Genomic DNA, 25,923 nt, shown 5'->3' with positions numbered 1-25,923 from the left:
TGGATTTTTTCTCGATACACACGAATTTTCCCCTGAAGCAGCTATAACATAGCGAAACAGGGCCACCCTGTCGGGACTTTATTTAAGTGTGGAGTACAATGGATGCGAGGCTGGATTTATAAAGCAAGATAATTCTTCAGCCAAGATAAGTACTCTTTCCAAGTCTTTCGAATTTAAACTTTATTATTTTGGTCTCCTTTACAAATGTTTGCATAGTACATGGTCAAGTCAGTGGCAAAAGAGTGGTGCAGTGTTGCTGTGGAGTTTTTTTTTGAAGACACATGATTGATACAGCTCCCTCATTACACAAAAGGCTTGTCCTTTGACAAAGAGGTGCTGCTGTAATACCTGATGTCTTTTTTTCTCCACATTGTGTGACTACTGGAAATTGTATTGCCTAAGGGCAGCCATAGTTGCTTGCAAGTAGGTTGTATACCAGGTAGAAAGAGATATATATTGTTTGATAATACATTCTACCTATTCCGTTTGATTAGAGTGATACAGAAATATTTCCCATCATTTTGAGTGCCATAGGCTTACTTAAAAGGAATTTTCAAGCACACTTGAGTAAGTTGCCTATACGTGTAGCATCTTATGAACTCCAGATGGAAGCTTTCTTTGACATAATGCAAGTACAACAGTGAGCAATAGCAGTAAATTTGAGAAACTGCGATCATACTTCACATACCCTGGCATAGGAATGAGGTTCATTATTCTCATGGTAAGCACAAAACTATCCCATTTGGAGACATTGCCCCTCAGATTCTAAATTGTGTAAAATACACAGAAAACAACCACCTCTTAATTTCTGATTTAAAAAATTATTCTTGCATTGCTATAAACTGATGAAAACGTATAAGCTGAATGTACTCCTCTTCAGGCTCACAATTGGGTGTGTTCAGCCACCTCTGCTCGACCTGACAGTGCTGACACAATCACCTCTTGAACAGAATCAATTTGCTGGAATACCAAAGTGCAACATGACATCTGACATGCCTCGCTCCCAGTGCTGAAATGCTTGACACTTGTAATTGCAGTTTAATTCTGTCCATTTTGTCTTTTGTTTTTATGACACAGCTCTCTCTTTTTTTTTTTTTATAAACACAAACACATCAACAGGCAGCTTATTGCTGGAACTCCATTTGAATAATTCAATATGAGCTAATAACCATCATTCTAAACATTTTGATGAGAAGGCAATGAACATTGTTAACAGAGCGTATTAGCACATTTGTTCAGATAAGTATCTGTTGAATGAAATCATAATAGAGAAGATTATCAATGAGGTTACGTCAATTGAAAAAGAAAGAAATAATTGTTGTCATGAAAAAAAAAGATGCAAAAATATAAGGAGGTTTTTACAGGATTAGTGAGGACGTAATCTGAGCTTCTGAAGGCCTTTTCCCTCCTTTTTAAATTGATTAGCACTTAGTATTGTTATACATTACTTGCACCACTTGAAGAGTGATTGTATCTGTACTGCAAGTAATCAGCCATTTTGGATAGTTGATTTAACAGAAACAGTTACAATTTAAAGTAACTTTAAGCAAAGTTTTGTTAAATGTAAAACACATTTAGGGCTAGATTCTAGAGTGGCGCTTGTGCGTGCGAAGGCAAAACAAGAAGAAATTCATCTGAAGACCATAGATGGCGAGTTGGTTTGTATGTCCGAATCTGTAATACAAGCTACAAAAGCGCGTAAGAATATAAAACTTTGAGGCATATTTTCAAAGCACTTAGCCTTCCAAAGTTCCATAGAAACCTATGGAACTTTGGAAGGCTAAGTGCTTTGAAAATATGCCTCTTTTTGTATCAATGTAAGTATTGAAAACGAAAATGCTCTGGTAGCTAATGATGTCGGATAAGTAACGGAGTAACACGATCAAATTTATGTGAATGACAGGAATCCTAATTGCAGTATTTTGTACCGTTTGTAAGAGTCCAAAAGCATTCTGAGGTAGGCCAGCATTGAGCAAATATAATATTACAGTAGTCTAATCTTGAGAGAATAAGGGCACAAAGAATGGTACATCGAGCAGATTGTGAGAGAAGATTAAGAACTGCTCTCAACTGACGTTGAATAAAGAAACAGCGCTTTATCAGACATGCAATACGTTTATCAAAGCTGTGTGTCTAGTATGTTTCTGCACTAGGCTGCATTCTGGTGGTCTGAATACAGTAGTTAACATATTTATATGCTAATTGACCCCATCCTACAGTTTTCACATCAATAATTCAAAAACTACAAAAATGCACGATCCTGTCTTTTCCTGATTCCCTCTACCATCATACCACGCTACAGCTACACAGAGAGAAGAGGATTGGAATAGTTAACTTCAAAATAACTAGCAAGCACTGCAGTCTCCCTCCAGATCCACTTCCTCATTGCCTACAACCAATCAACTGAGTCCTGTGAGTCCACCCTGCCTCCTAGAACCAATCAACAGTGCTTGACGGAGTTCTGACCCCGCCCGCTGCAGTCCAAGCGCTCGTGCACTCGGAGAGGGGAGGGAGAAAGGCGCAGAGGCGGAGCTTGCTCTCAGCACCTCTTCCTTCTTCTAATGCCGGCTCTCGTGCGCAGCCAATCAGCCAAGCGCTGCCTCCCGGTCCATGTGGGAGGGGCTGGAGCGGCGCGCACAACGAGCTAACCTCCTTGGGCGCGCATCGTCATCGGCCCGCCCACTGCCCCGGCTGTCTTCCAGGTGCTTCCTGCGCCTGCCCGCGCTGCAGCCAATCAACGGCGTTCTTCCTTTTCTTGCCACCGGCCTGCAGACTTGGAGGTAGGAAGGGGAGACTGTGGAGTTTGTTGTTTGAATTTCAGCTCGGGGTTTCGTGTCTGAAGTGACGGGGGAGGCAGAGCGGGCAGCGGAGTTTTTGCTCTCAGTGTAATCTCGGGGAGTCCCTGTGCTCGGGGAAGTGTGTGGTGCTGGGGCTTGCGAACCTCTGCTGCTCTAGAGATGAAAACCAGTGTCAGGTCTGTTTTGGAGGAAGCATTGAATGATGAGAAATCCAGTTTCCGTCTCCCTGTGTGCGCGCGTATAATATTTTATAGAATGTAGTAATGTTGAATTTTCCATATGATCATTTTGTATTTCAGATCTGGCAACGCTGATAGATACAGATAGGAGCTGCAATGGGGGCCGTCACAGATGGTAAGTTAGACAGATACACGGTCACTATTTCCTCATGCCCTAGCCTGATACTCTTGAGCTTGGGGCATTGACTCAGCAAGGCCATAACATCCTGGGGCTTGAATTGCCATATGAAAGGAGGGAGAGGAGACTCTGAGCAAGGAGCTCCTGTCCATTTCCACCCCATTTATTTTATTTTGTATGGATGCTTCCCTAGCTTTGTCCTTATTGCACACTTAATCTATACTTTGGAGCTTTCTCTGCAGAGTGTGTAAGGAAAGTGTGTCAGGTAGTGCCAGTTCCTGTAGAAATCTGATATCCAGTATTCAAAGGGAATTGTTCAGATGGCTGTCCTAGTTTCTGGATGTTTTCCTTCTGACTATAAAGGGATATTTATAGCACTATCCATGTAGTGCTGGGATATAGAATGGGTGATCCTCACAGTAATCTAGATAGTGGTGATGTTCAGGAGGTTAACTGGATAACCAGGTTCAGCCTAACTGTTAGGTAAGATTAGGCTGTTTAGGGCAGCAAAGAGTAGCCGTAGGCAAAGCAAAACAGTGCATCCTGACAGCTACATAAACTGAAGGAACCATTGGAATACATATTTTCCTGTAGAAAAGGGCATAGTTAAATTTCAGATAGCCCATTTACCTGGGTAATTGACTTTTGCAAAATTCCCCTTGTATTTTAAAAGCATGATGTCTAATTTATGCATATTATTGTAGGATCATCATGATAATTATCAAAACCCTTTGGTTAAGGGGAGGAGTTAGTGGGCTAAGCATTTGAAAATTAATTGGACGGATTAATAGGCTGAAGATTCGCCTTAGGGCGCTTAATACTCTTGCACCGGCCCTGTGGATAACCATCCAGTTAGCATCGGCACTCTCCACTATATCTGGATAATCAGCCTCATTTGCTGTCTTGCTAGGAGTACTGAATCTAGATTTTATTTAAAAACTTTAGCCAGCTTTAGTAAAAACAGCGCCTACTGTGACGTTTCATATTTTGACCCCTGATTCTTCATTATAACAAATGTTAAATTGATATTTATCAAATTTATATTCTGCTTATCCAGCTCATCTAAATGGGTTACAACTAATGCTCATAAAACAAAAACAAAAAAACATAATATACAATAATAGAAAAAACATATAATGTACCGTAACTCTAAAGTATAAAAGGAAACACTACATGTGGAGTAATTAGATTCTAGAATAAAATGCCTTATGAAACAAATGTGTTTTTTAACTGAACTGTTCTTTAAACATCAGTAATGAAATCATTTGGCACATTTCCAGAGAAAGTGTTCCACATAGTTAATCCAGCTATAAAGAATATAGTTGTTGTTTTTTTCCCTGGTTTTGAACTCCTTGCAAATTTAAGCAGCTTTGCCTTTGGTATGTGTTGGTGTGCCTGATAAACTTGTTTTAATATGTAAAATTTATATGGAAGTATTTTTTACGGCATGAGTTAGATATAGGGGCGCATTTTCGTAGCAGTTAGACTTACAAAGTTACATAGAGGGGCATTTTCGATATGACGTCCAGATCAGACTTGGGATTTTTTTGTGCTAAACATGATCATTTTCAAAACTACAAAACACCTTTTTTTTTTTTTTTTTTTTTTTTAAATAATGTTTGTAACAAGGTTTTGTGCTCTGTGTGTTTGTCTTTTCAGGAAAGATGGAGACAACCACATAAAGTGGAGGAACACTAAGTCCCTATGTACACCAGCTAAGAGAGAGCCTAAGGAGTAGGGTAGATAGGTTCTTCCAAAAAAACAAGGGAGACATCAACTCAACAGGATGATCTTTATTGAAACATCTTAAAAGACTCAACACAGCAGCTGTGTTTTGGCATCAAAACACCTGGATCAGGAATCTCGTGTTGTTCGTTGTACAAAAGTAGACAACGTTTCCAAAAGAACATGCAACTTTAAATCAACAAGGTAGATCCAAAGTCTGTAAACATGCAATAGCTTCCGTCAGCAAAAATGCCCCCCCCCCCCCCCCAAAAAAAAAGTTGTTCCACTAAAGATCACCCTGTTGAGTTGATGTCTCCCTTGTTTTTTTGGAAGAGCATATCTACTCTACTTCTTGGACTCTCTTAGCTCGTGTACTTAGGGACTGAGTGTTCCTCCACTTTTAACTTTTCAGGTCATTTTTGAAAGAAAAAAAAAAAGTACACGTGAAAAATGTAGAAAAACAAGCCATTGGGATGTAGGAGAGGGCAGCATTTTTAGTAGACTGGTATTCTAGACATCCCAGGAGAGCAGTGGGGCACTCTCCAGGATCTGGGGTTTACTGGATTTATTGATGCAGATGTTGTTATATTTCTAAGGGAATTGTGCACAAAATTTTAAAATAGGGGAATTTTGTTCATATCATATGCCTTGGCTTCCCCTGCTATGTGCCTATCATTCCCCACTCTAGCAGTATCATTGTGCAGGCTCCACCTTCCCTAGGGTTTGTCTGCCCCCGCCCCCCCCCCCCCCCCCCAGTTTAGCTGAAATGGTTGCAAATTGAGCCGTGTCATCCTCTAGTTCTCTGGCCTGAGAGGAGGACATGACCAAGTGTAATTGCTTTTCTCTTAACCTTGCTGTAATCTCCTCTTCCCTCATTCTTTATCTCTGTGGGTAACTCTCATTCTCCCTGTTTCATCAGCTCATAATCTTAGGGTTATCTTTGATCCTCTTTTTCTGCATATATCCAACAGACTGCTAAAATCTGTCATTTCTTTCCCTATAATATCACCAAAATTTGTCCTTTCCTTTCTGAGCACACTACCAAAATCCTTGTCCACACTCTAATACCTCTCGCTTAGACTATTGCAACTTGCTTCTCTCAGGTCTCCCACTAAGCCATCTCTTTCCCCTTCAATCTGTTGCTTCACGACTTATATTCCGTCAGTGTTGCAGCGCTCATGTTAGCCCTCTCCTCAAGTCACTTCATTGGCTCCCTATCCGTTTTCGCATACAGTTGAAACTCTTCTTATTGACTTACAAGTGCGTTCACTCTGCAGCTCCTCAGTACCTCTTCGCTATTATCTCTCACTTTAGTCCTCCCCGGGAGCTCTGTTCATTGGATAAATCTCTCTTATCTGTACCCTTCTCCTCCACTGCCAACTCCAGTCTCTATTCCTTTTATCTTACTGCACCATATATGCCTGGAATAGACTTCCTGAGCCAGTACATCAAGCTCCATCTCTGGCCATCTTCAAATCTAGACTAAAAGCCCACCTTTTTAATGCTGCTTTTAACTCCTGACCCCTGTTCACTTGTACAGTACCCATGTATGTTTTATCATTCCCACCTTAGTAATTCCCTTATCCCTTATTTGCCCTGTTTGTCTGTCCTCATTAGATTGTAAGCCCTTTCAAGCAGGAGCTGTCCCTTGTACAGCACTGCATACGACTAGTAGCACTGTAGAAAAAAGTAATACTAGAGGGGAGGAGGAAGAAAAAAGGGATCCATGTGAGTTGCCAGGTTGACTGCTTCTTTCTCCTGGTCCTTGTCCGTAACTTTTGCAGGTGGGGAAATTCTGCGCAGGCTTTTCCCCATAGTAAAGTGTTAACACCAGGTGTTTAGCTTTAATTTTTGAGCTGATATGTAAGATAATGTTTGACTGTAGCTACAGTTCTCTTTCTGGCAGGCACAATGAGTGACCTGCCTCAACTGTAGTAGGCAGTTGCCAGAACCTTTCAGTTTTCTATACACCTCTCTCTGGTATGTATTTTTATTATTGTTTTGTATTATATTGTATTTCGTTTGTCTTTAGACTGTGTGTTTATAATCGGCGTAGTATATGTGTGGAATACAAATGCATTAAATAAAATAAATGTTGAGAACTCTTGGTTTGGTTTTCTGTTTTGGGGGACCTCTCTGGGAGATATTCTATTACAGCCTCTTGACTTTTGTTGAATAAATTTAGTTTGAATAGTTCTTAAGACTGAGTGAGAGTGAGGCCTTTGACTGTGCCATTGCCCTGAGTTCTTGTATTGATCATCTGTATTGTTGTAGTGGATATTAAAGATTTTACATGTGTATTAGTGAATTTTAGAGCCTGACTTTGTTCCCCTCCCTACCAAACGTAAGGGTTGTTTTACTAAGCTGTGTTAGGCATTCATGCACACACCTAATGCGGGACACACTGAAGTGTTCCGAGTTAGTTATGGCATGTGCGTGCAAGCACTAACTGAGCATAAATTCTTTTTTTTTGTTGGGTTTTTTTTTTGGTGTGTTGGGGGCGGAGAATGGATGTTCATGCACTAATCAGTTAGCACATTATATTACTGCATGCTAACTGGTTAGCACATGGCCACAACTTCCTAAATAGGTAGCAGTAAGTGTCGTACAGTAATTTTTTAAAATGGTCATGCGCGAATAGTAACATTAGCACATGGCCATAAATGATACATAATGGAAAAGAAGGGGTTTTTAGGGCTGCAGCTTCGTAAAAGCTTTTCTCCTTAGTTTGGTGAAGAGATTACAACCTTGTGGAGTCTCATAGTAACATAGTAATTGATTGCAAGTAACCTGAATGGTGCATTGTCTACGCAGCAAAGTGGCCACGATTGTACTTCTACTCTGTGCAGGTTACACTACTTTTATGCCTAGTTTAGGGGGTCTTTTACTAAAGAGTAACGTTATCTACAACAGGACCCCATTTTATTCCTATGGGCCCTGCTACAAATAACTCAAGCTAACCTTTAGTAAAAGACCCCCTTAGAGTACCAAGGAATTTGTTTTTTTTATTATTATTATTTGTAGCATTTGTATCCCACATTTTCCCACCTATTTGCAGGCTCAATGTGGCTTACATTTGCCGTTATGGCTATTGCCATTTCCGGACTTTAGATATGCACCTGATTTTGCAATCAAGTGCGTACATACATGGTAGAAGAATGCATTGTGTAATTGTGTACTTGTTAACACGTGGTTTGCAAATAAGTGCGTATATGTGTAGTAGAAGAATACATTGTGGTCTTGTGTAGGTGTCGGTTTTATGTAGTTGCTCAGGTGATGGTATTATGGTGAAGTAATAGTGTAGGGCAGTGGTTATTTCGTTTTGGTCTCAGTCTTCGTTGTTGTTGTTTAGAAGTTAGGATGGTTGTTTGTATGCTTTTATGAATAGTTTCGTTTTCAGTAGTTTGCGAAAGATGGTTAGATCTTGCGTTGTCTTTATGGTATTCGGGAGCGCGTTCCATAGCTGTGTGCAGATGTAGGAGAAGCTGGTTGCGTAGGTGGACTTACATTTTAATCCTTTGCAGTTGGGGTAGTGGAGGTTAAGGAATGTACGTGCTGACCTTTTAGCATTCCTAGCAGGTAGGTCTATGAGGTCTGACATGTAGGCCGGAGCTTCTCCATTTATAATTTTATGGACCATGGTGCATACTTTGAACGCAATTCGTTCCTTTAGTGGAAGCCAGTGTAGTTTCTCTCTTAGCGGTTTGGTGCTTTCGTATTTTGCTTTCCCGAATATGTCTGGCTGCCGTGTTTTGGGCTGTCTGAAGCTTCATAACGACTTGTTCTTTGATTCCTTTCACTTTTCATGCATTTTTAATATTATATCAATGTTTTTGTTCCTACCACCTCCACAGGAAGAGTATTCCAGTTTAGGAGTGTGCAGCCAGGAATTCTTTTTGTTTGTTGTCAGGAGTGTTTGTGTGCGTGTGTGTATATTCATATGTGCATATGAAGCAGTGGGCAAACCTGCACGGAACAGTGGTTCAACCCAAAACAAGGAGTGGAGGTCTTGGCACAGTAAGGCATTTACAACTCTAAACACTGTGCTTGGATGGTCCTTATCTGCCATTGTTTACTGTGTTGCTACCTACATTTAATGTCCTAGCCTTTTTAACCCTTTCCCACATTGCATATCTTGTCTAGGCCTGATTGTTTGTTTTTCTTTGTTGGTTACTACTTTCTACAGAGCTGCTAGCCACTATTCTCTGTGTGCCTGTTTGCTAGTTGTCTTACTATTTTTTTTTAATCTTAGTTTTATTCAGTAGTCAGCATTTTTATTGCTCAATTTTTCAGTTGGACAAGGAAGTAGGATAAAGTTTGCAGCCCTCATATTGTGGATGGTGACTGTAAGATCCTTGGTGGCCCAATGGTGATGCTATGTGTAGCTGTGTAGGAAGTGCCGGGTTCATTCCCCAAGTCTGGTCTTCTGCTTTCCCAGGTACAGGCATCATTCACAGTCTACGTGGAAAGCAAGGGAGTCATGGCCGACACCTAGGGGGCAATTCTATAAAGGTTTCCCTAGTTTGGGTGCCAAAATGGTGATCATGAATTCTATAGTGGCATCTGGGCATCCAGAGTCTGTTACAGAATAGAACGTAAATTGGGCATTTGTGTGCCATTATTTGGATGCTATTCCTTATGCTATGTAAAAGCAGGTGAAAATGTGAACATGTTAATGTTCCATTTTAGCTTGTGACTTAGGGCCCTGTTTACTAAGTTGCGCTGTAGGCATGTTAAACTTTGTTAGCATGTGCTAACGATAGACACACCCATAGGAATATATTGGGTGTCCCTATCGTTAGCGTGTGCTAATTTTTAGCGTGCACTAAAAAGTCAGCCCACCTACAGCATGGCTTAGTAAACAGGGCCCTTAGTATTCTATAAGTGTAGCCTGTAAGTGTGGGATCCACCCATGTGCTCCTCCCTGTGAACACCCCTTTGACGTTTCATACTGTGCGTTCTAGACTACTACTGAGTGCACACAGCATGCTTATGTGCGTGAATGTAACAGCGAAGGGCGACTAAAATTATAGCGGGGATGGGACGACTTCCCTATGAAGAAAGACTAAGGAGGCTAGGGCTTTTCAGTTTGGAGAAGAGACGGCTGAGGGGAGACATGATAGAGGTATATAAAATAATGAGTGGAGTGGAACAGGTGGATGTGAAGCGTCTGTTCACGCTTTCCAAAAATACTAGGACTAGGGGGCATGCGATGAAACTACAGTGTAGTACATTTAAAACAAATCGGAGAAGTTTTCTTCACTCAATGCATAATTAAACTCTGGAATTCGTTGCCGGAGAACGTGGTGAAGGTGGTTAGCTTAGCAGAGTTTAAAAAGGGGTTAGATGGTTTCCTAAAGAACAAGTCCATAAACCACTACTAAATGGACTTGGGAAAAATCCCCAATTCCAGGAATAACATGTATAGAATGTTTGTACGTTTGAGAAGCTCGCCAGGTGCCCTTGGCCTGGATTGGCCGCTGGCATCAGCATGGATAGCTTGGAACTCTGAGAATCTGGCAGCTTTCTATGAGCAAGCATGAGACTTCTTGCACAGTTGCTGCATTACGTCCCCTCAATCTTCTTTTCCATTAAGTAGCTTCCTACTGTTACAGAACCTCTGGGATAGTTGATCCAGCTACCAGCAGGTGGAGATAGAAAATACTGAGAAGCTGGAATAGATGCCAAGAGTGATATGCCTTAGCTCAACTTTGTTTTGTATCTCCAGCAGGTGGATGGACACACTTTTCAGTCTCTTGTTCCAAGCAATTTGCTCCTGGTCTAGTTGGTCAACTGGTCCCCAGTTGAGCTCTGTGGATGGCTTGAGTCTGCAGAGTCGTATCTGGAGGTCTTCAGATCACTGTCTTTGGTGCCCCATGAATTTACTTCTTTTCTCCCTTAACCTCTCCCCTGTTTCCTGTGGAGCTCTCTTTTTTTTTTTTTAAAGGTTGCTGTGCTAGAAAAAGGAGGTTCACTGGAGAGTGTGGTACAGAATATTGTTCTTGATCCTTTCTCATCTGGGGTAAGACTTGTGGAGACTGAGCTTGGGGGAGCAGCCACCATTTGTAAGTCTGACTAGTTTGACTCTGGAATTGCTTGGAAGGCTGCAAGTTCTACCTGGTGTAGGAGGGATCCCGACTCACTGCTTGGGGCCATTTTGTGCTGTGCTTGTGACAGTCATGGTGAATGGTAACTCCCATAGAGGTAGTTACAGTGGTGGAAATAAGTATTTGATCCCTTGCTGATTTTGTAAGTTTGCCCACTGACAAAGACATGAGCAGCCCATAATTGAAGGGTAGGTTATTGGTAACAGTGAGAGATAGCACATCACAAATTAAATCCGGAAAATCACATTGTGGAAAGTATATGAATTTATTTGCATTCTGCAGAGGGAAATAAGTATTTGATCCCCCACCAACCAGTAAGAGATCTGGCCCCTACAGACCAGGTAGATGCTCCAAATCAACTCGTTACCTGCATGACAGACAGCTGTCGGCAATGGTCACCTGTATGAAAGACACCTGTCCACAGACTCAGTGAATCAGTCAGACTCTAACCTCTACAAAATGGCCAAGAGCAAGGAGCTGTCTAAGGATGTCAGGGACAAGATCATACACCTGCACAAGGCTGGAATGGGCTACAAAACCATCAGTAAGACGCTGGGCGAGAAGGAGACAACTGTTGGTGCCATAGTAAGAAAATGGAAGAAGTACAAAATGACTGTCAATCGACAAAGATCTGGGGCTCCACGCAAAATCTCACCTCGTGGGGTATCCTTGATCATGAGGAAGGTTAGAAATCAGCCTACAACTACAAGGGGGGAACTTGTCAATGATCTCAAGGCAGCTGGGACCACTGTCACCACGAAAACCATTGGTAACACATTACGACATAACGGATTGCAATCCTGCAGTGCCCGCAAGGTCCCCCTGCTCCGGAAGACACATGTGACGGCCCGTCTGAAGTTTGCCAGTGAACACCTGGATGATGCCGAGAGTGATTGGGAGAAGGTGCTGTGGTCAGATGAGACAAAAATTGAGCTCTTTGGCATGAACTCAACTCGCCGTGTTTGGAGGAAGAGAAATGCTGCCTATGACCCAAAGAACACCGTCCCCACTGTCAAGCATGGAGGTGGAAATGTTATGTTTTGGGGGTGTTTCTCTGCTAAGGGCACAGGACTACTTCACCGCATCAATGGGAGAATGGATGGGGCCATGTACCGTACAATTCTGAGTGACAACCTCCTTCCCTCCGCCAGGGCCTTAAAAATGGGTCGTGGCTGGGTCTTCCAGCACGACAATGATCCAAAACATACAGCCAAGGCAACAAAGGAGTGGCTCAGGAAGAAGCACATTAGGGTCATGGAGTGGCCTAGCCAGTCACCAGACCTTAATCCCATTGAAAACTTATGGAGGGAGCTGAAGCTGCGAGTTGCCAAGCGACAGCCCAGAACTCTTAATGATTTAGAGATGATCTGCAAAGAGGAGTGGACCAAAATTCCTCCTGACATGTGTGCAAACCTCATCATCAACTACAGAAGACGTCTGACCGCTGTGCTTGCCAACAAGGGTTTTGCCACCAAGTATTAGGTCTTGTTTGCCAGAGGGATTAAATACTTATTTCCCTCTGCAGAATGCAAATAAATTCATATACTTTCCACAATGTGATTTTCCGGATTTAATTTGTGATGTGCTATCTCTCACTGTTACCAATAACCTACCCTTCAATTATGGGCTGCTCATGTCTTTGTCAGTGGGCAAACTTACAAAATCAGCAAGGGATCAAATACTTATTTCCACCACTGTAAGTGGTATTCCTGCTGTGGGACCCACTGGCCAGCGTTGCAGTGCTTGCAAGCCAAGAATCCCGTGAAATGCAGAGGAAATGGTTGGTGGCAGCACATCTTCGGATTTGGCGCAGCATCTGAATATGCTAGGGACTTAAGCTTCTCCTGCAGGGCCGCTCACAGTTTGATGCAGAAGAATGTTGGAACAGGTGCCATTTTATCAGGGCCAGCTGGCAGTGAAGAACAGCCTCTGTGTGATCACATGCAGAGAACAGCTGCCATTTTGCAGCCTCGGGGTCCAGCAGAGCATTAATTTGTATTGGGATCTTTGTTTTTTCCAGAGTTTATATTGCTCTTACCCCCAGGCCTATTTACTAAAGCAGGGACAGTCAGAATTGCTGCTATGTGCTTCAGTTTCTCTCCTCACTGCCCCTCCAACTCCTAAGAGATCTTGTTTAGACCTCCAGGAGTGGGCAGATGAGGCTGTCTCTGCTTCTCCCTCTTTATCTGATGTGGTCTCGTTCTGTTCAGAGGAGCCACCGTTGAAGGAACTGTTGAGGAGTGAGAGCTCCCTTCTGAAGAGAGAGATGATCTGAAAATACTGAGGTTTCATAAAGAGGAGCTTGGTATTCTTATTTGTGAGGCACTGGTGGTGCTTTCCATTGAGGAGCCTTCTGCTTTGGCATCAGGAGTTCCATCTTCTCCGATCATGAGGGGCCTTTAGAGGTCCTTCTAAGGCCTTCCTGATGCATCCAGACATTCGGAACCTGATTACAGCAGAATGGGTCTCACCAGACACAGGGCTGAGAGTGAGAAGAGTCATGACTTGCCTCTACCCGTTGGGTTTGGAGGAGCAAGATAAATTGCAGCTTCCCAGAGTGGACTCCTTGTTACTGCAGTGACTAAGAAGACCACCTTGCCGGTGGAAGGGGGGGGGGGGGTACTGCCCTAAAAGACCTACAGGATAGGAAGCTAGAAGGCTCACTGAAACAGGCCTTTGAAGTGGTCTCCTTGGGCCTTGAAGTGACAGTGTGCAGCTTGTTCATGGCAAAAGCATGCTTGAAGTGGCATCAGCAGTCTGCAACACAAGACAGGCGCTATAATGCCCAGCTGGAATTGCAGTTGCTCTCCTTGTCAGATTAAATTTATGGTGATATAGGTTACAGGCTCCAATATTTCTTTGGCTGCCACGGCATGTTGGCAACTGATTACAGCATTGGGCAGCAGATGTAGTGTCAGTCACGTCTAGTTAAACTGCCCTTTCAGGTCAAGTGGCTATTTGGAGAACTTAGTGAAAGAACTGGGGGACACTATGCCATAGCGGTTGCTGGAGGATAAACCAGAAGCCTCTGGTCATCCATCTTCAGGGTTCTCTTGATTTCAAGACGTTATGGCTTGGTCATCAGCAATTTGGTCAGAAGTCCCCCTTTCATGCAGACAGGATGTCCTCATCTCAGTTAACTAGAGCACCCAATGCCTCCCAAACTTTGCAATGATGTGAGGCTGGTTCACTCTTTTCTGTTCCTCTGTTGAGTGGATGTCTTCAGGAGTTTCAGGAAGAGTGAGCCAAAATCACATCATTCCAGTGGGTTGTGGATATTTTTACAAACGGTTACAAGTTGAAGTTCTCCCGCCCTATCGCTCCACACTTTTTGCAGTCTCCTTGTCGAAAGGGAACCATGGCGGTCGAGGTCCAGGCTACACTAGATTCCTTACTCATGCTCTGGGCCATTGTTCTGGCTCCACAGGCCGAACAGGAACAAGGCAGATACTCCATCTACTTCATTGTCCCAAAGAAGGAAGGTACCTTTCATCTTGTCTTAGATCTCAAAGGTTTAAACTGCTTCCTCAGTGTGTCCCACTTTTGCACGGAAATACCAAAAGCAGTCATAGCCGTGGTTCAAGTGGGAGAATTTCTAACTGCCCTCTATTTCAAGGAGGCGCACTTACATATACCCATATGGCTACTGTATCAGAGGTTTCTACATTTTGCAGTGCTGGGCCGTCACTTCCAGTTCAGGACTTTGCCATTCGGTCTTGCCATGGCACTAAGAACATTTACCAAGGTTATTGTGGTGGTGGCAGGCCTTCCTTCGGCACCAGGGAATCGGAGTTCACCTATATCTCAATGAGCCATTCGTATGTCATCCTATTTGGACAATATGGCGGCAGCGGGCAAAGTTATCCCATCGTCTGCAGTCGTTGAGTTGGGTGATCAATTTTGAGAAGAGCAGACTACCTCCATCTCAGATGCTGGAGTATCTGGGTGTTTATTCAACACAGCAAGGGAGAGGATCTTCCTCACGGAATGCAGGAGGTTGAAGCTGGTTCAACAGATTCCTCTTCTCGATCAAGGCTGGTCCAGGTTCTGGAGTCAGTGATGGTGACAGTGGAAGTGGTGCCATGGACAAGGGCTCATATTTAGCCATTACAGAAGTCTGTTCTCAGCCACTGGTCTCTGATGTCACAGGATTCCGACCTTCATCTCCTTGGATGCTGGTTGCCAGACAGAGTACGCAGTGGTGGTTGTCACCCAGGAATTTGACTGTCGTAGCATCCTTTCTGATAACACAATAGGAAGTGATGACAACAGATGTCAGGAAGTCAGGTTGGGGAGCTCATTACAAGTTCCATCTGGCACTGGGGACTTGGATGAAACAGGAGTCTCAGTGGTCGATAAATCGCTTGGAACCCAGAACAGTGCAGAATGCCTTATACAACTTCACTTCCTTTCTAGCAGGGGCCCCTTGATCTGATCTGATTTTTTTCTGACAATGCAGCGGTGGTGGCTTATATCAAAAAGTAAGGCAGGACCCACAGCTATCCAGTGGTGGAGGGGGCAGCCTCCCACTTGAATTGGGCAGAGAAAAATCTTCTCTGCTTGTTGGCAGCCCACATTGCTGGATCCTGGAATGTGGAGGCGGACTTTTTCAGCAGGCACTCCTTGGACCTGGGAGAATGGGTTTTCAGCTGATACTGGAACAATGGGGATTCTGGACTTAGTGGCAATGAAAAAGAATTACAAAGTGCCCAAGTTCTTCAGCCGTTGGAAAGAACCGGTCTCAGTGCACTACTGCTGCCCTGGCTGAAGATACATCTACTATGTCTTCCCTCCTTGGCCCATGGTAGGCTGTGTGTTAAAAAGGATCGCATTGCACTGGAGCTGTATAATTCTTGTAGCCCCGGATTGGCCACAGAGGGCATGGTATGCGGATCTGATCCGAATGTTGGACGGAGATCCTCTATCTTCTGCAGATATATGGCCTACTGCAGCAAGGTCCGGTGCTCATGGAGGATCCATGCCCCTTTGGTTTTATGGCTTGGCCATTGAAAGGGCTCGGTTAAGATGAAAAGGGTAATTCTTATTTGGTCGTTTCTACCTTGCTTCATGCTTGGAAATGCTCTATATCTATGACGTATGCGAGGATGTGGAGGACATTCGAGGGCTGGTGTTTCGAGCCTTCCTTCTCTGTTCAGATTGTGCATGTCCTAGCATTTTTCCAGGCAGGTCTTCAGAAAGGATTGACGTTGGGTTCTCTAAAAGTTCAGGTTGCAGTTGTGGCCTGTTTTAGGGGACGACTACCGAAGACGTCTCTTGTGGCTCACTTGGATATCGTTGGTGGGGGTTTTTTTTTCCAGGGACTGGGCTGCTAGCGGCCTTCTTTTTGTATTCTGTGTCCAGAGTAGAACTTTAATTTATTCCTTTGGGCTGTTCAGAAGCCTCCTTTTGAGCCACTCCAGATGACCTCCTTGAAAGATCTAGTGCTAAAGACAGCATTCTTGTTGGCTGTTGCCTTGGCATGTAGTGTTTTGGAGCTTGAGCTCACTTTCTCTGCTTTAGCGACTGAGGTCTCCATGTGCATGTTTCCTTACTTTCTTCTAAAAGTGATATTGGCATTTCATCTCAACCAATCTGTGGTGCTTCTGTCCTTTCACAGAGATGACAGTGAGGCTCGGTATTCTTCCTTGAAGCTTCCCAATATGCATAGAGTCCTCATTATATCTGGAAGTTGCGAATGAGTTTCGCAAATTGGACAGACTGTTGCTAGATGGCTGATGGAGACTATTGCTCCTCAGGTGTATATCTGTCTCTGACATATATTTGCAAGGTGGAAATGTGGTCAATGTTGCATACCTTTTGTCAAGCACTACAGTGTGGACGTTGCAGTGCGTTCAGACACCAGTTTTGGCGCTTCGGCCATCAGAGTGGCGGCAGTGCCAGTATCCTACCCGCTCCAGGGATTGCTCTTTAAACATCGTACATGTTCTGGAATAGTGGGAAGCAATGTAATGGAAGAAACTATCAGGTAAGACCTAATTTCTCCTTTCCATTAGTCCTTCCCACTATTCCAGAGGCCTGCCTGAGGTTTCTGAGATGTTTAGTTGGTGTGAAGAAATTGGTCAAATAATGACTGTCATCTTGTGTGGTGCTTCCTGCATATCTCTTGTTCTCTACAAATTGTCCAGAGATGAGAGGTGCACATGTTTGCTTGTCTGGTTAGTGTTTGGCTAGCAAGGGGTTTAAGGTGGTTATGTATATTCTGAGTTTCTCCTTACTGTTTTTCTACATAAAATACTGAGGAGCTGGACTGGATGCCAAGAGAAAACTGAAAACTGTGCCGAGACATCTATCTATACCTGCTGGTTGATGGGACACAGCTATCCCACAGGTTCTGGAATAGCAGGAAGGACTAATAGAAAATGTATCAGGTTAAGGCCTAATTTCTCCTTTGGAGAAATTGCCCCAGCAGCAATAAACATGGGTTACTTTTGTACATACCATGACAGGAATGAACCTCGCTCCTAAGCCAGGGCATGTGGAGTATGATCAAGTCTCTCTCAGATTTACTGCTGACATTCACTGTAAAACTTGCATCGTGTCTGTGTTCATGCTGTGTCTCATCATTCCATTCAGCAGCAAGATAGAAATTATTCCTTTTCCTCATTCCTCTCCAAGTCCATCCTGGTCCCCCTCCCCCCATTAAAAAAAATCTTTGTTTCTACAAAATTCAGTTTGATCTCTCAAACCCTCTCTTAATGCTGGGTGGGTTAGGCGTACTTAATAGAATGCGCGCCTAGGCATATTTTGTTTTTGTGCTTCTTTAGGCATGATATGTAGAATTTGTGTTTTTTTTTTTTGAAGGCGTGATATGTAGAATCTAGTCCTTAAGGGTAGAATATCTGCATTTATCCCGTTAAGTGCTATCCGTCCACATATACCTAAGTATTTATGGTTTATTCTATTTTATATACCGCCTTTTACTGGCAAATAGCAAAGTGGTTAATGCTGATATCTGGACATAGCCAGACATTGAATATCCAATCCGTATGCAAAATTCGTGTTAGCTCTATAGGAGCAGTTCTCCTTTTTTGGCAAAGGAGGGGGAAGAATCTCCTGTGTCCCCGCAAAACTTCCCACCAAGAGAAAGGAAGGAGCAACCGCATATAAAATGCTCCTATAATTTTTAGTTTTGTAAATTGCTTACATAGTAGATGGCAGCAGATAAAGAATTGTGCGGTCTATCCAGTCTGCCCAACAAGATAAATTCATTGCATAAGGTGTGATGTGATACTTTACATGTGTACCTGATCTTGATTTGTCCTTGCCATTTTCAGGTCAGACCATAGAAGTCTGCCCGGCACTGTCCTTGTTCTAAAACTTCTGAAGTTGTCATCGAAGCCCTTGAAAAGCTCAACTCCAACCCATCCAAATCTATTTAGCCACGATCAGGGCACGGACCGTAGAAGTCTGCCCAGCACTGGCTTTGCTTCCCAATTACCACCTAATCTCCACTAAGCTTCTTTGGATCCATTCCTTCTATACAGGATTTCTCTGTGTTTATCCAACACAATTTTGAATTCTGTTACCGTTTTCATCTCCACCACTTCCCATGGGAGGGCATTCCAGGTTTCTACCACCCTCTCGATGAAAAAAATAATACTTTCTGAAGTTATTCCTGAGTTGGCCCCCTTTCAACCTCAATTCATGTCTTCTAGTTCTACCACTTTCCCGTTTCTAGAAAAGGTTTGTTTGTGGATTAATACCTTACAAATATTTAAACATCTGTATCATATCACCACTGTTTCTTCTTTCCTCCAGGGTATAGGCAGCAAGTCTCACCTCATACATCTTGCTATACAAACCCCATACCATTTCCATTGCTTTTCTTTGAACTGCTTCGTCTTTTTACGACCTTAGCAAGATACAGCCTCCAAAACTGAACGCAATGCTCCAAGTGAGGCCTCGCCAACAACTTGTACAGGGGCATCAATATCTGTTTCTTCTGCTGGTTATACCCTTCTCTCTGCAGCCTAGCATCCTTCTGGCCGTGACCACCACCTTGTCGAATTGCTTCCTCACCTTGTGTTATTGGAGGCAGAGGGGCTGAGTAAGTGAGTGGATTGGGGGAAGGGTCGTGTGAGTGTACAGAAAGATAAAGGAGCAGCGCCATGAACTCAGTCGGTGAGGGGTGGAGGAGGGAATCATTGGGGCCTTTTCTGTATATGCCCTTGTTTAGCAGGTGGTCCAGATTCCTCACTTGCTGCTGTGACCTGCTCTCCTGCACGTTTCATGTCTTCAGCAGGCAGTGCCAGGGTTCCCTGCCTGCCGTGAATTTGTGCTGTCCCATGACTTTTACTTGTTTAGCAGTTGGAGCCTGGACTGCCCGCTACAGAGGTGCTCCTCTTTCACACGGCTCCTGTTTCAAAGGAGGAAATCTGCTGGCTTCTACAGGCTGCTTATCTCTAGCCAGTTCACCCCACAATCTTATGCATTCTTATGGCTTATGGTCTCCTGTTCCTTGGTCTTTACACATCATCTCTGTAGAGATGGACAGACAGACGATCTTGCCCTGACAACAGGCATTATCACCTGAAGCGAAACATACCTAAAACCTTGCTCTATAGCAAAATATTTTGCATTGATTAATAAGTTACATGCAGTATTCTTGTCTCATAAAATGTAGCTGCAGCCAGCCAAAAAATACATTTCAAACATTTCTAATAAACTTGAAGGTTTATTATATATAACCTATTATAACCTTCAATTAATGTCTTGGTTTTTGTTGTTTGGCTTGCTGGCTGGCTGCTGATTTTCTTCTGTTTGTGATTCCAATATAGACATGGTAAAACCTCGCTGTTCTGTGATGCTTATAGTTCCATTTTACAAATATTTTGCCCCTTTTTTGGTAAATAGATTGCAACATGATAGGTACGATAAAACACATTAGCGTTTTTAGCGGGTGCTTAAAATTAGCATGTGCTAAATGCTAGAGACAGCCATAGGTGGATGATTTTAGCGTTTAGCGCATGCTGTTTATTAAACAGGGCTGTAGGTCTTCTGAATTTTCTGCTTCTGTTTGTATTATTAGACTGTAAACTGCATGAGCTCAAAGCTACAAGCTTTTCTCAGTCTGAGGTGCAAATTTCTTTAGACAAGTTTTTTTTTTTTTTTTTTTACATTTTAGATTTTATTTTATTGCTTAGGGCTATTTTTTCAGTACTGTATATGATTATGCCATGAATTTGTGCATGAAAGGGACATTAGAAACCAAACAGAAAATTAATGCAACCCTCCATTGCCTCATGTACCAAAACTTAGGTTGTGAGCCCACTATGGACAAAGAAAGTGCCTGAATGTAATATGTAAATTACTTTGGTAGTACCACAGAAAGGCAGTATATCAAATGCATAACCCAAACAACGAGATTGAAAGAGATGAGATAAAACAGCTATTGGAAAGGAAAGTGCAAGCTTTATGATCAAAGGTCCTAGTAATAACGTCAGAATATTGTTCCCTGCTGATCAGTTTGTTGCTCTGAATTCTAGTCTCACCCTGTGCCTCCTGACGTATATTTTCAAGAATGCATAAAACAATATTTAGTTACACATTTCGTAATACAGTACAGAATTCAGTGGATAATATGAAGCAATATAATTTCCATAAAATACACACATGTAAAGGTCAGCAAACAAGTTAGATGTGATGAAATATAACTCAAAAGCTTGATGTACTGGGTTCGCCCAGGGGAAGGGGATCACCTAAATCTTATTTGCTGACCTTTTTTAAAAAGGGGAATAATATGGAAAATATATTTCTGAAAAGCAAAGAATAAGCTGGTTTTGCTATTCAAAAAGGTTTAAAAAAAATGAATAGATGTGTGTGTATGTATATGTGTGTGTGTGTGCTCCCTCCCCTCTTTCTCATGCTTATGTTCCCCTCTCTACTCCTGACTTCAACTGGCATGGATGGCATTTCTATTCTTTCCTATATGAATATTGTGGTTCCTTTCCATTTGTTTTGGTTTTAATTTTAAGTTTACTGCTTTTGATCTGCTAAGTTAGCAAAGGCGGTATAGCAATGCTAATAAACTAAACATTTTTTTTTTTTGGGGGGGGGGGGGGGAGGGATATGTACACAGAGGAGAGATGCATGATGCATATGGAGAGAAAAGAAATGCCAAATGGCCAGGAGACCCTGGCAAGAGAGTTAAGGGAAAGGCAGAGGAACGCAGAATTATTTTTTTTTAATGGCAATTTTTGAATGTATATCTGCCAGAGCTGGTGGTAGAGAGTTTGAAATAAACATATCTGCTGATCAGAGGTCAGGAGTACTTGGTTGAAATTGATCGACTTATGAGGTACTTAGCTTGAAGTTGGGGAAATGCTGCTTTTAAGCCATTGATAGTGAGATTGTAAGCTCCTTGAGCAGGGACTGTCCCTCTATGTTAAATTGTACAGCGCTGCGTAACCCTAGTAGCGCTTTAGAAATGTTAAGTAGTAGTAATATTGGAAGATAATTGTGCAGGCAGCCAAGCATGGTGTCTTTTTGGTACTCAGCAAAAGGTTCAGATTTGTATTCTACCTATTCATTCCGAAAAGCAGTACAAAACTCAGTAGCCGCTCTTGTATACAGACTACAAATTAAGCTGAGTTGCAGGTTTCATTGAACCCCAAGATAAACTGGTTCTGAATGAGATTAATTCCATTCTTGACCAGATTCACTGTACTTGCACATACAGCATTCATTTAGTACTGGAATTGTTTTAATATTTCAGTTATTGGAAGTTTTGCAAAATTTGCACACTGTCACTGTTTTGCAAATTTCAGATGGACACTGTACTGATAAACGTCTTTCTTGTTCTCCATTTCAGATTTAAACATAATTTAGAAGCGAAAGCTTTCATGGTACAAGCAAATGAAGATCAACTGATAATACAAACAGGATTGCTGTCATATTTAAGAAAAGGTAGGGTTTTTGGTTCATAAAGTGGTATATCAAGCAAAAGATGCTCTCTCTATTTGAGCTTTTTATCTTTTTTAACTGTCAATGCAGAAGACCCAGGCTTGTTTCTTGAACTCCCTGGTAGCTGCTGATGTGTACTTATGGTGCCACATCCCTATTCAGGGTGCAACGGAGCAAAAGGAAATGGCTGTTCAAAACAAGGAAATTCACAAATAAGGAAGAAAAGACCATTTTGGATCTTCATAAGTAGTTAATGGTCTTTTTTTGCTGAATGCTGCAGGTTTAACTTGTAGGAAATAAAATGGAGTTGAACACAAGCTGGTGCTAATAGTTGTATTTTAAGTGTATCAGATAGTAGTGGGTTTTTTTGGGGGGGGGGGGGGTTCTTTTTGATAATTTAATATTTCTAATACTATAGAGCAGAACAAATTCTACACTTCAAAAGCAGATGCAACATATTACTATAGAGCTGAACTGAGTGAATAATGACTTAGATCAATAGGTTGGAGTATAGTTAACTGATATATATATATATATATATATATATATATATATATATATATATATATATACAGTGGTGGAAATAAGTATTTGATCCCTTGCTGATTTTGTAAGTTTGCCCACTGACAAAGACATGAGCAGCCCATAATTGAAGGGTAGGTTATTGGTAACAGTGAGAGATAGCACATCACAAATTAAATCCGGAAAATCACATTGTGGAAAGTATATGAATTTATTTGCATTCTGCAGAGGGAAATAAGTATTTGATCCCCCACCAACCAGTAAGAGATCTGGCCCCTACAGACCAGGTAGATGCTCCAAATCAACTCGTTACCTGCATGACAGACAGCTGTCGGCAATGGTCACCTGTATGAAAGACACCTGTCCACAGACTCAGTGAATCAGTCAGACTCTAACCTCTACAAAATGGCCAAGAGCAAGGAGCTGTCTAAGGATGTCAGGGACAAGATCATACACCTGCACAAGGCTGGAATGGGCTACAAAACCATCAGTAAGACGCTGGGCGAGAAGGAGACAACTGTTGGTGCCATAGTAAGAAAATGGAAGAAGTACAAAATGACTGTCAATCGACAAAGATCTGGGGCTCCACGCAAAATCTCACCTCGTGGGGTATCCTTGATCATGAGGAAGGTTAGAAATCAGCCTACAACTACAAGGGGGGAACTTGTCAATGATCTCAAGGCAGCTGGGACCACTGTCACCACGAAAACCATTGGTAACACATTACGACATAACGGATTGCAATCCTGCAGTGCCCGCAAGGTCCCCCTGCTCCGGAAGGCACATGTGACGGCCCGTCTGAAGTTTGCCAGTGAACACCTGGATGATGCCGAGAGTGATTGGGAGAAGGTGCTGTGGTCAGATGAGACAAAAATTGAGCTCTTTGGCATGAACTCAACTCGCCGTGTTTGGAGGAAGAGAAATGCTGCCTATGACCCAAAGAACACCGTCCCCACTGTCAAGCATGGAGGTGGAAATGTTATGTTTTGGGGGTGTTTCTCTGCTAAGGGCACAGGACTACTTCACCGCATCAATGGGAGAATGGATGGGGCCATGTACCGTACAATTCTGAGTGACAACCTCCTTCCCTCCGCCAGGGCCTTAAAAATGGGTCGTGGCTGGGTCTTCCAGCACGACAATGACCCAAAACATACAGCCAAGGCAACAAAGGAGTGGCTCAGGAAGAAGCACATTAGGGTCATGGAGTGGCCTAGCCAGTCACCAGACCTTAATCCCATTGAAAACTTATGGAGGGAGCTGAAGCTGCGAGTTGCCAAGCGAAAGCCCAGAACTCTTAATGATTTAGAGATGATCTGCAAAGAGGAGTGGACCAAAATTCCTCCTGACATGTGTGCAAACCTCATCATCAACTACAGAAGACGTCTGACCGCTGTGCTTGCCAACAAGGGTTTTGCCACCAAGTATTAGGTCTTGTTTGCCAGAGGGATTAAATACTTATTTCCCTCTGCAGAATGCAAATAAATTCATATACTTTCCACAATGTGATTTTCCGGATTTAATTTGTGATGTGCTATCTCTCACTGTTACTAATAACCTACCCTTCAATTATGGGCTGCTCATGTCTTTGTCAGTGGGCAAACTTACAAAATCAGCAAGGGATCAAATACTTATTTCCACCACTGTATATATATATATATAATATGGTGTTACAACTGAAATGTAAAGGTTGTATTTTTTTTAATATGTCTTGTCTTTGGCCATATATTAAGTTTTGTATTTGAAAAAAGTGAAGCTTATTGCATCATTTCTTCTGCCTTGCGTAAGTAAGATTTTTGTTGTATGAAAAGTGGCCCCAAAATAGAATTATTGTGACTATCTTCTGTTTTTTTTTTAACCAGTGTTTTGTATTACCCATTGAGGGGAAAAAAATAGTATATATTTGATTGCATAGAACCAAAATAAAATTCATATTTTTTTCCATGTTAGCCTTTGGTATCTAATACCGATATGCGCATGAATGCAGTGAAAGCCATGTGTTTAACCAGTGACAGTTTATGAGAATTAGCTTGAATTTATAAAGCCTTATAAGGCCACCTTTCTGGTTTTCTGTCCAAAGGAAATTTACTTTTGAAAGTAGCATTTATAGATGGATGCGCTGCATATGCCCGGTAGCGCTATAGCAATAAGTAGTAGTAGTAGGGATGGATAGTTTTTAAAAATATTTATATTTATACAGTTTTCCTTCTGCAAGGGTCATTGTAGATAGGTTTAAAACATCATTAGTATGCAACATCAAATGGAAAAAAGAATTTCAATATATAATAATCAAACTCCATAGGAGAACCCTAGAGATCAATACTTAGGATATCATTAACACACAGCTTTGGAAAAATCTAAGCCAAACACCAGGAGTATTATTGCAAACCCTAGCAAATCAGATGATCAGTCGTAGGATATCCTAAATCGGTGTTTCTCAGTCTTTTGTGGTTGTGACCCCATGATTGCAGCCAAATAAAATTATATAACCCCCTGGAGGTGCAGAATAATGATGCATCTATGGAGAGCACACCTAGGTTGTGACTCCATTTGGGGTCCAGACCTACAATTCGGGAAGCTCTGGCCTAAATGCTGCTATTGAGAACTGAGCTCAGTATAGGGGCTTCAATTAATTCCTTTCTCCTCCACTGGCCTGCTTTCTCGTCTTGGATTCAATAAATGTTTTCAGCTGCACAGTGCTAAAGACTACATTCCTATTGCTTTGATATTTAAGTGCTTAGAAGAAATATTTGGGCACCAAGAAAAACATCACAAGGCAATAAACTTTTTCTTTCACCCCTACATGCTTTTAGAAACATCCATGTGAATCTTTTTTTTTAGCCAAGAAACAACTATTTCATCCAGTGGAAGAAAAAATGAAAGATTTAATTTTGTTTTCTGTTGGAACTCAAATGTCACTAGAGTTGATCTCTTTCTAACAAACTACTAAGATCCGAACCACACTTGGACTGGTGAAGGATCTCAAATCCTTGAAATCCCAATTGCAAACTTTCCCCTCCCCCCAGTAGTTGGGATCTTGTTTGACAAGACTAAGAGGCTCATTTTCAAAGCTCATAGTCATACAAAGTTACATAGGTTACTATATAACTTGTAAGTCTATGTGCTTTGAAAATGAGCACCTTAAGCAATTTTTCTCAGGGATACTACAATATAGGTTCTTGGAAAGACTGAATAGGGCCTTGTGTTATACCACCTTGCTTGAACAAAAGTTTGATCCAGAGCAGGTTACAATAACTAAAATCCAGTTATGAAGTATACAGTGGTGGAAATAAGTATTTGATCCCTTGCTGATTTTGTAAGTTTGCCCACTGACAAAGACATGAGCAGCCCATAATTGAAGGGTAGGTTATTGGTAACAGTGAGAGATAGCACATCACAAATTAAATCCGGAAAATCACATTGTGGAAAGTATATGAATTTATTTGCATTCTGCAGAGGGAAATAAGTATTTAATCCCTCTGGCAAACAAGACC

At 42.2% G+C, this 25,923-nt stretch overlaps 1 protein-coding gene across 1 annotated transcript in view; it reads left to right on the top strand.

The window, feature by feature from the left end:
- The first annotated feature begins 2,876 nt into the window (after positions 1 to 2,876).
- Positions 2,877 to 25,923, top strand: part of ATXN7 (ataxin 7) — a 118,314-nt gene continuing 95,267 nt past the window's right edge. The window contains exons 1-3 of the mRNA XM_030206337.1: positions 2,877 to 2,974; positions 3,098 to 3,152; positions 21,819 to 21,913. The gene's annotated coding sequence lies outside the window, so the exon portion shown is untranslated. The remainder of the gene's footprint in view (positions 2,975 to 3,097; positions 3,153 to 21,818; positions 21,914 to 25,923) is intronic.

This window comes from Microcaecilia unicolor, chromosome 6 (genome assembly GCF_901765095.1).
Source record: "Microcaecilia unicolor chromosome 6, aMicUni1.1, whole genome shotgun sequence".
Taxonomy (NCBI): domain Eukaryota; kingdom Metazoa; phylum Chordata; class Amphibia; order Gymnophiona; family Siphonopidae; genus Microcaecilia; species Microcaecilia unicolor.
The sequence above is the reverse complement of the archived record's forward strand: the minus strand, read 5'-3'. Positions and strand labels throughout refer to the sequence as shown.